This window comes from Solanum stenotomum, chromosome 6, assembly GCF_019186545.1.
Source record: "Solanum stenotomum isolate F172 chromosome 6, ASM1918654v1, whole genome shotgun sequence".
Taxonomy (NCBI): Eukaryota; Viridiplantae; Streptophyta; class Magnoliopsida; order Solanales; family Solanaceae; genus Solanum; species Solanum stenotomum.
The window spans coordinates 61,629,791-61,647,331 of NC_064287.1; positions in this window are offsets into that span (position 1 = coordinate 61,629,791).

A 17,541-nucleotide genomic window follows, 5' to 3' on the forward strand; every position below is an offset into this window, starting at 1 on the left:
TCTAATGCATGCATTAAAACCATTGCATTGCTAATACCTAGAAATCTATGGTATTAGCAATACACACTTTAATACACAATAGAGTGTATAACTAATGCAAGCATTAGTTATACATAGGTTGGAAAAGAGTACCAAACAAGGTACTAGTAATACACAGTGCTAATGCATGCGTTATTTTTCCTAATACACTCTACCAAACGACCCCTAAGGGTGTTATATGAATAGGTTGGGCTTAATTTAAGAAGGTTAAAATGAGTTCTGTTAATAAATGAGTAAGTCATTGATTATTTGATCTGTTTTAATGCTACGGATGTTGAAGCAGGTTGGGCTAAAATGAGCTAAAAATCAGGTTATAGTCCAACCCGCCCAATGCCTTTTAAGTTCTATAATCAAAATTTGATTTCTCATAATTTGTTTGAGTACCTAATAAATTTCTCCCCCCTTATTTTATGACTATAAAATAAAACAAAGTGTCTTTTAAAAAAATATTTAGACAGATTCTCATGAGTCAATCTCGATGCATTATGCATATCAATCTAGTTTTTAAAAAAGTTGAATTAACCGAGTTAAAATAAGTCTAGTTAATAGAATGAACGATTAATCCATTGAAATTTAAACAGAGTGGATAGATCATGATTTTATGAGCTGATTTTATCACCGTTATTCATAAATAAAATCTAAAAAAAAAAAAAATATACATAAATCTTATCCCAAACCAGAGAACCTGTCCAAGTCACATGGACACAATTAGGAAGTTGTTCACCAAAGGACAATTAATTAAATTAGTGCAAAAGGACACATGTTAGTCCCACCACACCATCCTATTGTCAAGTTGAAAAGTTAATAGGAGTTGCTTTTATCAATTTTGAGATGAAAATACATTGTTGGGCCATTGAATTAATGTCTCACCAAGAAATAGCTAATTAAAGACATTCTCACAACACTTACTCAAATTTCTTTGAGGTTGTTGGCACAACAAAAGATAAATCGTGGAACTACCAATACCACTAGCTTTGGTTTGTTTAATTTTGTACATTTTGGAAAGAAAAAAAATACAAGTAATTACTGATGTTGTGCATGAATTTTATAAGTATAATATATAAACGTGCTCTTTAAATTGACATCAGCTGACATCTGTGACCTTCAACTTTACTTGTATAAAATTGAATAATAAACATATACGTTCTATATGAGATAATATCCGACAAATCCTTCAATTTATAGAAACGTGTTTTCTAAGTTCTTGCATTAGAAAGTATATTATATTTGAACTGATTTTAGAAAATATGAATACATATAAACCTAACATAAACTATTGGTAATTAGGTAGTGAAACATACTAATCATAATTAGGTAAAAAACATAAGTTGATACCTAAACTTATTCAAAAAATCTTTTGCGCATCTTTAACTTTCTGAACAACCTATCATTTTTGTTTAAAGTGAAGTTATTACTCTCTTGAAATATTGTAACCAATGTTAATTTGGCTATGTACGCAAACTCCGACGCATGTTGTTTTTCTCATTTTATTTTAATTTATTATTTTTGAGCTAGACTGACACTGATGATGATGGTGAAATTTTTTAGTTTAAATTAAAGTGTTTAAATTACCCTTTTCATATAAGTTTATATACTTATTATAAAAATTAATTTAGTAAATTTTGTGATACTTTATTATTACAGTATAAGTTAGAATAAATTTAATACAATAAAGTAAAATATAAATAATCATCGATTTATAATAATTCCAAACACCTGTTAGATGAGATATTTCATTAGCAGGGGCCTATCCAGCAAAGCCTGCAATGTTGCTCTTTGATGTTTCTTTAGTGGACAAGTTAATTTAGCAGTAAGTGGGAGCGGAGTTAAAAGTTCAGATAGGACCTGATTCGATTGAATTGGTAGTTTTTACTTAGGATATTTATGAATTTTTTTATAAATTTATAATTTAGTTATAATTACTTGAAATATTCGATTTAAACTTTAGAATTCATAAAGTTGAAATTTTAATTTGACATTTGATAGAGTGGGGTGAAGTTAAAACTTCAGATGCGGGACGATTCGATTGAATTAGTAGGTTTTGCTTAAGAAATTTACAAAAAAATTATAAAATTATTAAATTTATAATTTAGTTATAATTATTTGAAGTTGTTAGTTTAAAATTTAGAATTTATAAAGTTAAAATTCTGATTTGACATTTGACAATTGACAATCACCTCAAGAACAATTTATATCTGGATTATTAAGTTTGGGGCTCACATGGTTATCAAGTCGGAATCAATTTTTTGAATATTAATTTATCAAGAATTGAAAAGAAAAAAAAAACAATCTGAAATTTCTAATTTTAAGATTTAAATTTTCCACATATTTTGTCCTAAAGTTTTCTATTCCATCTTCGTATTCTTAATCAAAAGATTTGAATTTTGAATTTTAATTTATACGGAGAATGAAACATTATTAAATAGATATTGAGTATCACTTAACCTTAAAACTAGTTTAAGAGAAAGGATTTCTCAAAATCATATAAGGAAGTCTATGATCGATCTCCAATATGGAATTCTTTCCATTCAGTAACCTCTATACCTTTGAATCTGATTCCCAAGATGTGCATGCCTAGCTAGACATTGGTTGGTCACTGCAGGGTGCGGACAATCTATCCAGAGATCCACATTGAAAGGTCTAACTCTAATATCATATTAAATAGAACGTGATTCAAACTCAATCATTAAAGCTAACTTAAGAAAGGGAAGGAAGGAGGAAGAAGAGGGATTGCCAAAGCATATAAGAAAGCGTAGGACCAGATTCTTTCTATTTATCAAAAACCTTCTTAGAAGGAGCCTTTCACCTATGGTGGGTCTACTCAACATGATTTTGAATTAATTGAGTTATAAACTTCGAATATTAAATAATTAACGAAAAAAAAGAAAAAAAAAATCAAAAATATAATCCGCACTTAATTAATGTGCACACACCAATGATACACGTGTTATATATCAAATATACACCATTGACAATTACAAAATATTACATAACTCCGTGAAATATTTTTTTACACGACTGACTAAAAATATTAAGATCCCAAAAAAAAAAAGTCAAATTACTCCTTTTCTGGTCAGTAACAAACCAAATAACAAATTAGATGGCAGAAAAGTAGCCATAAAAGGGAACAATTACAAAATCTAGTCAAATAAAATTCCAATTAATATTGATATAAATGTCCCTCATATATGGCCCAATATTATGTACACTTTTTCCATATTTTGTTTGCAACTCTTAACAATTTTTATTTTTATTTTTTTTTAATTTTCCATCTGCTCACTAGAAGGGGGACCAAAAAAAGTACTACTAAAATTAAATAAAATTAAATAGTAGAAAGGGTTTTTAGTATTTTCTAATTTTCTAACTTTTGCTTTTATATCATTAAATCTTTTTATGATCTGTCATTGAAAGAGATGCATTACAGCTGTGGCACAGTTGTAGGTAGCAACGGGTACGTTATGGCGTTTATACATGACATTTATTCACCATTAAAATACATCATCGAAATATTATGGTGAAGTGATAAGTAATAAAACGTGAAGTATATACATGTATAGTTTCAAAATTATAACTAGAATCATCCTTTTTTTTCTGAATCCACCTCACATTAATAGCTTGAATACCTAATCTCTTCTAATCAATAGATTATACAAAAGCAAAGTCATTAGGTGATAATGGCATGGATTATGCTTAATGAGGCTGAGGCCACATTTGTTTCCACTTAATGGAGGTCTGAATCTTAATCATTCAGATTCAGTCCATTAAATGTATTTGGTTTTTAGGTCTGAATCTGAATGATTCAGCTCATTAAGTCCATTTGTTTCTTTTTTCAAAAAGCCTCTTAATGGACCTGAAAAGGTCTGAACGAATCAGATCTGAAGGAGAGTCTTAACACCATTTAGACTTATTTAATAAGTTATAATTAAAAATAATAACTATGTATACATATTTGAGGTCTCTTATTAGAATTTTATCTTAGGCCAATAATTTTATTGAGACTCTTTGATATATTATTATTGTTGAACTAGTTGGTGACAAAAATAATGGAGCTCCTAATAGTTCTACATCACAATCTTAGTTTCAGCTGGAAAAAAAAAAATTTTGGGGAAGAGTAAAGACTTATTCGTCTAAATTGGAAATTGATGAGAAGATAATTACTGCTCTGGAGTTATTAATTAAAAAAATAGTGCACCTACATTTGAAGAATATATGGAAAAATTAGATGGACTTGGATGAGAAAAGTCATTATACAGTACATGTGTTAGTATATTTTGTGAAAGTGTCCGCTAAAAAAAACATGAATGACGTTAGAGGTTCACAAGTTAAGAGAATTGGATTAAGGTTATTGGAAAAAAGATAAGAATTATTTAGTTTTTCTAATTAGCCAATATATATGTTAGGCACTGATAATGTGATACCTTATTTATTATTTTTCGACTAGTATCTATCACACTTATTGAACTTTTTGATATTATATTGTGCCTATAAAATATTTCTTATTCGTGATTTTTTTTTTATGTTAGGCTTGATGATTATGATTTTTTTAAATCAAAAAGTAATATTTTTTTGTTGAAATGAATTTTTTATAACATTTTATCAATATAATGTTTGATTTCATATGCACATTCAGATATTGAAACAAACAATAATCATTCAGTGTTCAGATTTGGAGACCACATCTTAATATTCATATGTGTATTCAGATCTAGACACCTAGCTCTTGATGAAAATCTTAATATTCAGACGTGTATTCAGATTCAGAGGTCTTAATCTTAATGAAAACAAATGAGGCCTGAGTGTTGGCCTGTCAAAATTCTCATATCGTGAAGATGTGAGTGGCAAAGATGAAGATATGTTGGGGTGGACATACCATGAGAGATAAGATTAGGATTAAAATATTCAAAACAAGCTGAGAATGACCTTTGAGAGGACAATATGCAGAAAATGAGACTGAGATGATTCAGACATGCGAAAAAAATATGCCGTATCCATAAAGGAATTGACAATAGTTTTCATGCCAAAGGCAAGACTTAATACGAATAATTACAGAAAAATCATAAGGTCCCCCTTTCATTATGACATTTTTCAATTCCTAAATATTTTCCCCTTTTTAGCAAGAGTAAATCTACAAAATCCATCCACATAATTGCTACTATACGGTAATATTAATATACTTTTATTGTCCAATAGTTTTTCCATAAAAAAATATATTTTCCTATTTCAAAAAAAAAAAAAAAGAACTTTTCCTCTGGTCCACAATAAAAAAAAAATTGCCTTTCAAATTTGGTCTAAATTAACTGATTTTTTTAAAAAAAAATAAAAAGGTATACCTTTTTTTTCCCCTAAATTTATTCTTATCTAACTATTTACCTCAACATATTTCTAAGTCTTTCAATATTTTTCTATGAGTAAATGAATATAATTAAAGTAAAATAACCCACTTAATTAATATTATTAAGCAACTTTTTTAATGAGTGAGTCGAATTTTTAAAAATCAATTATTATATTATGTATATATCCAAGAAAATATCACATACTAGTACATAAACAAAATTGACTCTTAATTATCAACATCCGATCGATCGAGCGGTTAGATAGTTGAAATTTCTTTATTCTTAATCAAATCCTGAGTTTGTGCCCTTGAAATTAAAAAAAAAAAAAACATGTTGAAAACAATGCCTCCGAAAATGAATATTGCAATGTGCAAACTTAAACTTAATTGAACTCTAACACAAGTAACAGACACCGAATGAATTTTTTTAAAACAAATTTGACCCTTTATAATTTATTTATTTAGAATGGACATGTCTGTATGAGCATTATGAAGTTTCATAATTAGTCTTCCATATACTTTGTAAAGGAAATAATAAGTGTTTTGACATACAATTGAAAGTGTTTTTTTTTATGAACTTATAATTAGTGTTGTCTACAAGGCGTGGGAAAAAAAGTAAGATTACTAATATTAATTACCTGAATTAATCAAAACATTTTAGCTACTAAAGCTGTTTTATATACTTTTTCGATCGTTCTATTTTAACTGTCGTTTCAGCTTTTTTTATTCTCATTAATATATATATATATAACTGTCGTTTCAGCTTTTTTTATTCTCATTAATATATATATATATATATATATATATATATATTGTATTATATTTTATGAACTTGCCTATATTTAAAAACTAAAATTAAAACTTGATTTGAAAATTGAAGAAAGAGTGTAACAAGTAACTATTTTATTTAAAGGATTTTATTGATAATAAAAAAAAAAATATTCGAACTTATATTAATTTATTTATATTAATAATGAATATTGATATGTCTTCATACACAATATTTCTCTTATCAATAAATCATAGTTTATTAAATTACCTTCTCACTTTAATGTTTAATTGATCCATAATAAATTAATATTATTTGAAATTGTCCAGCGGAAAATTATTCTTTACCTTTTTGCGTTATTCTTTTTTTTTTAATATAAGAATACTAGGAATAAACCTTAAAATATACTTTTGATTCCCTTATTAATAAAAAATATTTTCAACCCTTTTTCCTCATAAATTGTTCACTATTCTTCCTTTCCATATCACTACTCCACCACTATACATGCTTGTAGTTTAATTAACCTATTTTTTTCTCCATGTTCAGTATTCGTAATGACTAATGAGATTTGACTAAAATAATTTTTTAACACCTCAAAATCATATCTTCTTCAATTATGTATTTCTATTTCTCTAACCAAGATTTTTTTTTTTTTTGGTCAAATGTGTTTTAACTACAAACATGCATGAGCTATGGAATAATTAATTTGTAACTTAACCACTTTCTCATCATTAATGTCCTTTGTCCCTTTTAATTAAAATATCTTACTTTTAATGTGTGACAATATAATAATTTTTTTACGCTATAAAATAATTACAAAGTAAGTATTCATAATAAATGGGGTTATTTTCGTTCACGATAGGAATCGAGCCAAATCAATAATTTTGAAAAAAAATGATCTTCACTTAGGTCGATTAATATAACTTAAAAAACAAGCTAAATAACATTTGATCTCTATATAGCAACAAATCACAAACATATACATCAGATCAGATAACAATAATAACATATTTAGTGAAATTTGAGAATAATAATATTATATGCAACACGATTTTTACTATTATCTTGTGAAAATTAAGAAATTATTTCTTATAAACACTCACATATCGAGCAATATTATGTCATGAAATCTTTGACCACCATAAAAATTTGGATATTATTTAGCACCTTAATTAATTAGCTAGCCATATGGTCAGATCTAACAGTATCCATCATTACATGTGTTTCTGACTCAATTATATGATAACATCATTACATTGTCTCTTTTTATTAGTTTAAATAAATTAACCCCATTCTTTATAATTTGTTATCGTGTGATTAGTTACGTAAAGAAAGAGAAAGAGGATTCATATTCCTTAAGAAATAAGCATAGTATATGGAAGTTTCAAGGATTTAAAGAAATAAAAAAAAATAGGTTCTCATTTGGTGTCTGATTCCTGCTTTTAGTTTGATTAATTTCGATTCGTTCAGAAAAGTACTTTGAGACTAAAGTATTTTCAATTCAAAACAACTCTATTCTGACCAAAGCTCGAAATTGATACATCTAATTATGAACTGAGGATATTAATCACTCCATGTCCCCCACCACATTTATTAGTTAGTACAAAATAAATAATTTTTTTAAATTTTTAATTTGACTAATTTGAATTAGAAGCATTTTTTAACAAAAAAAAAATGACTCTATTTATCAAAGTTTGATCTGTAATTTCTAATTAATAATAAAAGGATACGTATTAACTACTCCCGCCATCACAACCAGTAGTGACAAAATAAATAATTGACTAGGAAAGGATGGTGACCCACTATTGTAAAACCTTGCTCCCATGTGGCTGTTTAGTTTGTTAAGGAATGGGGTCTACTAAATTAATTTTATTTATTTTTACCTTTATGGGTAGACAAGAAAATTCTTCTCATGATTTGCCAAAAAATAATAATTTGAAAGACTATAAATTAAGTGCAAGTTAGACTAATTTTTAGCATATAATTCAATGTTGGTAAAGCACTTGTTTTTTTTTTCTTTTATATATTAACTCACTCTTTGCCCACTTTCTTATGTCTCCAATCCCAAAATTTCAACTCTCCCTTTTTTTTTTCTCTTTTAAAAGTTATGAACTTTGAAGAAGAAGAAGAATATGAAGATAATTTTTCTTGATTTTGACAGCAACTTAAGGAGGCATCCAAAGGGATCGCATTGATCCAGTTTTTATCTATGTTGTTTGGATTCTTCAAAAATATTAACATGTACGTGTTAAACTCTTCAAACATTTGTATTTTGGAAGGATTCAATATGGTACAACAATGTTTTTTTAAGGGTTCGAGCAACATAACTTTCTATTTGTTATGTTGTTTGGTCTTTTCAAAATGTTGTCACAACTGTATCGATCAGATCTTCCAAAAATACATTACTTTTTGAAGAATTTAACTCGTAATTGACAGAATTTTGAAGTATTCGAGCAACATGATCTATTACTTCAAAAAAATAAAATGAATTTGGATCATGCTATCCCTTTGGACTCCTCCTTTTGGAGCTACTAATAACTTGGAGATGTGATGAATAGCAAAGAAACATCAATGCTGGTAGATGAAACCATTTCAATGTGAAGTAATATCACAAGAGAACATGTAAGTACAATTGAAACCACACATTAGTCAAATATTTTTTATATCAGTTTGTGTGTATTTTGATTATTTCATTTTTCAAATATATGTATCTCCAACAATTACAGATTGTGACGGAGCAACATAATATAAATTGAATGGTAGTTAGCTGAATATTCTTCTTTACAATCCTTTATTCAAAAGTTATATTATTGGGTATATAAAAAATTATATTGTCTACATGTAGAATCTTCTAGAAATATGTGATTTTTTTGTATCAGGTAACTCTATGCACATTATAAATACATTTAACATCAAAACCATTTTTTAAAATCTTCATATGAAGAATTATCAACCTCCTTTTACTTTCCTTTTATTACCTCTAAATTTATCTTTGTTTGAACAATCTATAATTATCTCAAAGGGACCACAATAAATTGCTACAAAAGTTGAATTTTATTTATCTTCTTAAAAGTCAATAGTGGGGGGAGGGGGGGAGGCCATTGTTGATTATGAGTGGGATGGAGATGTTATTATGGCCATGATATTCATAACTTTAGAAAAGTGACAATTAATTTCATTAGTTTGGTATTTGAGATCTCAAATTCAAAGTTGATAAATAATAAATATCTTATTGGAAACGTCGTTTTTACAAATGAAAAACTCTAAAATTGTGTAAATCGAATTAATCGAGATTCAATATAGGTATTACACTCGTGAGAATGGTAAAAAAAGTTGGAAACTTTTGATGATTATGTAACATCAACTCTCTGCAAGAAAAAGAAGAAGTAGATAACTATTGATTATTGCATTAATAATATTGATAGTTGAGCAAAATGGAAAATGAGAATGTTTTTTACATGTGAAAGTATATAATTTTAGGGTAAATTATTGTTATATATATCACAAAGTATCATTATTCTTTTTTTCCTTCTCATAAGAAAGTAGTTGAGCATCTTACTCTCTCTTGATCTTTTTAACTAACTATCCATTCTCTCAAAACAAGGGTTTGAAGGGCAGGTTGCTTATAAGATGGTTTAGTTTGATTTTGAATATTATCAATTCAGTTTATCAGATTTTGATTCGATTTTGAAGCATATTCTTTCTCAAAAAATTAAGCATAGTAACAAGCAAATTGAGTCAATGAAATTTTATTTTAATATCAAGTACCTCTAAAATCAAGTCATGTTGTTTTAAATTTCTATCATATTTTTTTTATAAATTTTTTAATTTATTATTTTCTTTAAAATACTTCTATCACATCTCTCTCTTTTTGAACATGTTCCCAACATATAAGCATTTGAAAGAACAAAAATATGTCAAAGTTATTGTTTACTTGTTTTTTTCTATTTCTTTTTGGAAATTACTCTAGAAACACTGTGAGATTATTTTATATCGCATTTGGTTGAATAAATACTAGATTAGTAGTGCTATATATTATTTTTTATACCTCTTTTATTGTGTGAGGTTATGTCTATCTTTGAAAATTACATTTATTCACCAAAAATATATATGAATCAATTAAAAAACACTTGAAAGATATATTATTGCCTTTTGTTTTTTTCCCATCTTACATTTTGAAATTTTAAAGAGGGATGAGACCAAACATCCTTTTTTCTTTTTAAAAATTAATTTTCCTTTTGTGGTGGGAAAACTTTAATAAACCAATTAATTGAAACAAGAGTACAAGAAGGATGGTGGAGTAAGGGGTCCATTGTCAATAAGATGCAAGAATTTTGGACAATGGATTGTCTACAAATGAGAAATATGTAGGCCCAATTGTCTCCTTCTTGGGCTACAACAACATGGGCCATGGCTCTAGAATGAGTCCAAGGACACATAAATTGCCAAAGAAGGACCTAGCAATGATTTTTTTTCGAAAATTTCATAAATAGCGTTATCAACACTCATTTTGGTAACTATTATGTGTATGTATATGTAGCGAACTGTATATCATGTATTTGTAGGAAGTGACGATTAAGATTTTTAGATATACAAATATATGTATATGTGTATATATGCTCATAAAATTGCATGATATCACTATGTTAGGTAATTTTTTTAAGAGTAACTTTCACATATAGCAAACAAAAAAATCATATTTGTATGCTATAGCAAAGTTTGCATAATTGCGCTCCATAGCAAACATATATATGTATAATTCGCTATACATATACAATTAAAAGCTGTCTATTTCGCTATACATATATACAAAAAGAGCAATTGTATAATTCGTTGGCTCCTCTTTAGAATTGTATAATTTCATTATACAAACATAAAACTGGGCAGGGGAATATTTTTATTGTATAATTATAAGTGTATAGGACGAATATATATGTATTTGCATGTGTATATACAATTTTCTCTCGCTTTATACAAACAGAAACGCAATTTATACACTTCTGTTGTATAAAACGAGAAAGAGAGCAAGGCACAAGAGAACTGGGCAGGAGAATATTTTTATTGTATAATTGTAAGTGTATAGGACGAATATATATGTATTTGCATGTGTATATACAATTTTCTCTCGCTTTATACAAACAGAAACGCAATTTATACACTTCTGTGTATAAAGCGAGAGAGGAGAACACAGAGGGAGTGAGCGAGAGAGGAGAGTGGCGAGCGAGAGTTTGAGGGAGAGAGACGCTGGCAAACAGTTTGCTACAGGACACAATTAAATCAAAGTGTGGTTATACCATTTAATTTGAATTATTAGTTTGCCATTATATACAATTTTCCCTTTTTTTAAAGTATCACTACAAAAAAATAATATGTGGACCAGTATCGCTAGATCGAATAATTTTTCCTTTATTTTCAAGTCCAAACAAGTTCTTTACATCTTTTAATGGTAAGGTTTATGTATATACTGTACACTATTTTTTTTATACCGCACTTATAGAATTACAGTAGGTTATTGGGGTTGTTGTTTCCAAGTCCAACAGAACTACATATGTGGCCCTCACCATGGATTCCAACTGCCCAAAAAACACATAACTCTATGAACCCCACTTCTTCTATAATGAAACCCTACATTGTCCTTTTGAGTGAACCTTTTTTCCAATAAACTCAAATTTTTGGCCAAGAATTTGATATCATATATGTTGATGGAAGATGGTAATAATGGCGGAGTCATCATTATTTAAGGAGAGTCAATTGATATTTCTTAATTGTATAGGCTAGTTGAAAGTTCATTTTTGTATATATAATATTTTAAGTTTTCTTGATTTTTTTTATATGCTTATTTCTTTGTATTTTGATGTTTCTTTGTGAAAATTCAAGCTTTGCTAACTAGTAAGAGTAAAAACATTGAATATTTATACCAAATCAATATAATATATTGTTTGGTATATTTTTTCAGTCTATGTATAACTAATGTTTGTATTATTTATACATTGTTTTGTGTATTAATACAGTTTTCATGTTATGATTTTATTTTGTTTAAATTGTAAAAATCAATTAAATTGATGAAAAATGGCTATTGAAATGGTCATTTAAAACAAATAAAGAATTTTGCGGCAATAATATAATTGTCGTTATATTATATTTAGCGGTAATAATATAATATGAATATTTATGACAAACACTATATATAAATGTTGTTAAAGGCTTTAGTGACTCTGGATGCATATTTTTGCAAGAACAACAGAAAAATTTGTTACTACATAATATTTTTTTTGGTATGGGTAGAAAATAAAGCTGAGTAGGGTTGTCAAAAGAGCAGGTTGAAATTGGAGATATTAAAATGGGTTGAAATAGAAATTGGGTTGGGTCATGATCCACCCAATTTGACGTGCTTAATCTGAATAATTTTAACATATTGTTATTTAACTTCTATAACCACAATTTGAATTTCACTCAAGAAAATAAAAAAAAAAAGTTACAAATGGATAGATAAATTATAGAAGATGTAAAATAGATAGTAATTCATACCTTCAATATAGGAACATACATTACATCAATACAAATAAAGAGTCTTAAAACAGGTTGAAATTAGAGGTTAAATTCGCCTCAATTGTAGATTCTTTTAAAATGGATTACAACTTAATAGGGTTGAGATTAAACCTAATTCAAACTATATTGAGCCCAATCCATAAAATTATGAACGGGTTACAAATATTTGTGCTCATTTTGACACCATAAAGCTAAACACTGAAATTGGCTTGAGTTGATGAAGTCTTAAGGAAATTTGAGCCCAATATAAGTGATTTTGGGTAATATGTTTCATAATGATAAGTGTTTGTCGTAATCTCAATGTTTTTATACTTTCTCCGTTCATTTTTATTTGTCTAGATTTGACTCGATACGCTCTTCAAAAAATAAAAAATAAATACAAGATGAACAATATTGTTAAAGGTTCTCCAATCAGCTATGTATGCCTTTACCCTATAAATTGTGATTTGGGCTTGATTCTCTATAAAAGTTTATCATTTGCCACTTTTAACAACTCATGTCAAATATTAAAGTTTGGAACTCTTACACTACGATAAGTTCTTTTAAAAAAAATATTCTCCACCATAGTTTATAGGAAAAATTACGCGGTTAAGCAAACTTATACTACTTAATTACTCATCATAGCTATAGTTTGCTATAATTACCACTCGCTATTAGCATTAACCATTAATTACGTGGGTTGAGTTCGAGTTGTATAATTAGTCAGGTTTGTATAATTCGCCACATTTGTATAATTCGCAACTAGCAATTCTTCGTTTGATTTGTATTTGTATACGATGGTTTATATTTTTATATGATGATGATTTTCTTTGATTTTTCAGTTTTATCACCATATACATTCAATTTTTTTTTGTGTATAACTTTATAAAGTTTGTATAAACGTGTAGTTTTTGAATTTTGTATAGTATAATTTATATAATGTAATTTGTATAATATATTTTGTATAACTGTTTAAAGTTCATATGTTTATGTTTGTATCAATTTATTATTTCAAGTTTTATCATATGTGTATAATTTCAGACTTTATATTACTCAATTATACAAAAACACGCGAATTATACAAACGTAGCCACGAATTATACAAATGAGATGCGAATTATACAAATTATTTCTCTCTCTTGCCCGCCTCTCCCCTCCCTCTCCCATTTTGGCTTGCCATATATACAAATGCATATGTATAATATACAATTATCTAACCGATTTACATATACAATTCACCTCTCTTCCACTCTCTGCCCTCTCTTCTCCCTCTCCCAATCTTGCTCGCCTCTCTCCTCCCTCTCCCAATCTCGCTTGCCATATATACAAATATGTATGTATAATATACAATTATCTAACCGATATACATATACAATTCACCTCTCCCACTCTCTGCCCTCTCTCCTCTCTCTCCTAATCTCGCTCGCCTCTCTCCTCCCTTTAACATGTAGCTACGAATTGTAATTATCAAACTATAGTTATGGAGCATAATTAGGCTATTTTTGATTGGCTATACGCGAAAGTTCTTTTTTTTTATTGCGAGCCTTATTCAAATTTCAAGACATAATATGTAATTGAAATTTATAAGTTTAAACGGTTCATCAAGCTTCTCCGATAAAGTTAATTCAAGCACATAGAAGTCTTTAAAACTTTTTTTTTTATGTTCAAATTATTTTGATTTGAAGTATAAAAATTAAAGATCATGATTTTAGAATAAGGCATTCATGAGAATGACCTCTTGAATTCAATACATCTGATTTAGTGTGTATAAAAGAATTTCAACCATTTTATTGTAACGTTGATAGTCAATTCAAGCATAAAAGTCTTAAAATCATTTTCTTTGTTCTTATTTTTAGTGGTCGAAGTTAATTTGATTTCAAATACTATCTAATTTTCTATTTATGTATAATATATGCCTCTCTTTTTTAGCAATTAAATATTCTCACGTCATTCCATTTTCATGTTCACAATTCTTAACATAATTTACATTGATAATTGTTAGGTTTTAAATGTGCCAAACACCATCTTCTTGGCAGCTTCTTTTGACTTGCTAACACAATTTTAAACGGAAGTTAATTGTTAGGTTTTAATAAGGCACAATAAACACATTTGTATTATCCTTTGTTATTTATAAATAGAAGGATTTTCAATAATAATTTTTCTAAGTTTACTACTCTTTTCATTAAAATTCAAATGTGATTTATAGCCATTTCTGCAAAATTTGAGGTAACTCTATTTTGTTGAAGTAAACTGTTCTATCCTGATCAGATGATATATTTTTATTACCGTGGGTGCTTGAGGGGAATATAATTCCCTAAAAAAAATTTCAAGGCTTAATACTAGATATTAATTAATAAGGTAGTTTGATATAATAGTCATGTTAATCATTATTGTATTAATGGGTATGCCAATAGAAATGTGACAAGTAAAAGTTAATAGAGAAAATATTTTTTTAGAAAAATAATTTTTCGTGACTTTCTTGGTAGAAAGTTAAAAAAAAAAGTCACATAAATGTTATTTTCATACTGTTTGTCTCCTCCCTGTCAAAATAGAGATTAGGATTTCAATTATGAGTTAGATTGAATTTAATAGTGATGATCAAAATTATAAATTATACAACCAAAAAAAATCATCAAAATATGCATAAATTATTATTATTTTATTTTTTATTCGGTGTTTGGTGTTTATATTGAAGCCCGATTATATTTGGATTCGCGTCGGAAGGTCCCATATTGTGAAGGTAAAGTTCTTTCTAATAAAAAAGACTTCGTACTCAAAAAATTTGAACCCGAGATCTTTGATTAAGGATGAATGAAAAAAAAAATACTTACCTTTAATTTTGTATTTGTTGTTCATATTATCAAACTTCTATCTTCATATTCTTTTTCATATGACTTTTATTTTCTTTATATATATTTTTCAACACTTTTTACCAATGATTATATGAAAGCAATCTGTTTGGTAAGAATATCGTCTTGATCAAGATCTAGCAGCAATTACCCTTAGTAATTGATGCTAAGGGTAAAACATGAAAAACAAATTATTTTTTCTTAATATGTTAAAACTAGTGACAAGTAAAAATGAAAATCTATTTTTGAAATAGTATACAAATAAAAGTAAACAGAGGGAGCACAATTTCTTTTTTGAGAGTCAAATAATATGAATTTTAAGATATATTTTTCATCACATTGATATGAAAAAAACTGCAACTTATAGTACTTTTTGTATTGTTTTTGAATATCTAAATTTTGATTTTAAAATATTTACTTAACTTAATCTAATTTAACTTTGAAAATTAATCAAAATAACTTTTGACAAATGAAATGTGACAACTATTTGGGATGGATGGAGTATCACTTTAACAATAAAAAATTGTCTCAAAACAAGTATTAAGTTAATAACACCCTTTGTCTCAAAATAAGTGTTACTATACCTCGTATTATTATTTTTCATACTTGACGTGAAATGAGCACAATGACACTTATTTTGATACAAAGGGAGTAATTAACATAATACTTCTTCAGTCTCAAATTATTTTTCATGATTTCTTAAAATAATTGTCTCAAATTCTTCTCTAGTTTTCATTTTACTAGGCCCTTATATTAAGATTTTCTTTTTTACTTGTTCATTTTAAGAATTGACTTTTTATATACAATATAATTTAAATGAACCTCTTCTTCTATAGAGCATCCGATTTATACGGAAAATTAAATTGATTGTTTAATTCTCATACTCCGAATCACATCACATAAAGTAAAACATAGGAAGTACCAAATCACCTCCTTACTGATGGAATGGAGGTGTTTGGGTATTTCTTACTAAAAAAACATTTTTTTAAAATCTTAGAGTAGAAAAAAATCTTATTTCTAAAGAATAGTCCCAAGTCTAGGCCTATTCTTTGTGTGGATAGTCCCAATTCTTATCTTATTTATATAAGAGTTGACTATTGTATGTAAATTTGTAATAAATGATTTATTTTATTTGAGAAATTTGATGACGATTATTATTATTGATGAAAACTTGCAAGCTATATTTTAATGTGAAATTTATTCCTAGAGTAGTGATACTTTTTTTTCTCATCCGGTGTTTGGTATCTACATTAAAGCTCGACTAAATTCGAATTTGTATCGAAAAGTTCTACATTGAGGGGTAAAACACTCTCTAATAAATGTGACTCTGTAACCAAGGGGATTTCGTACCCTTAGTGATACTCTTTTTTTTTGTTTCCCGCTTGGTGTTCAGAGCCCGCATTGGAGACTCAACTAAATTTGGATTGTGCACTGCAAGGCCCATTCAGGGGTGGCGTTCCCAACATGATTTTCTCCCTATCCAGGGTTCGAACCCGAGACCTCTGGTTAAGAATGAGCAGTCCCACCACTGCACCACAATCAATGTTGGTCGTATGATACTCTTAACTCTTAGAGTCGTTTGGTTGGGACCAAGTTATCTCATGATTAATTATCTTGGGATTCGTTATCCTAAGATACTTATCCTACCACGTATATGAGATAACTTATCACATCATTATATTATGATATAAATAGTGCGATAACTTATCCCAAATTTGACAACCAAACAAAACATCAAAATTTTATCTTAGGACTATTTATTTTATATCCCTCGTACCTGTAACTGCCCAACCTGCTAGTGATATTGTCTGCCCTGGACCAAGGCCCACACGACTTTAAAACGTGTCACTAGTTGATAAAACCTACTTACTTATACACCCAACATTTCTCATGTGTTTTGCCGATGTGTGACTTCTTATCTTAAACTGGGGCGTCACATATACCCCCTCAATGGACTCAACATCCTCGCTGAGACTTGCCCCACCGAATGAGATTTTCCTAGACTCAGCACTGAGTTTTTACCC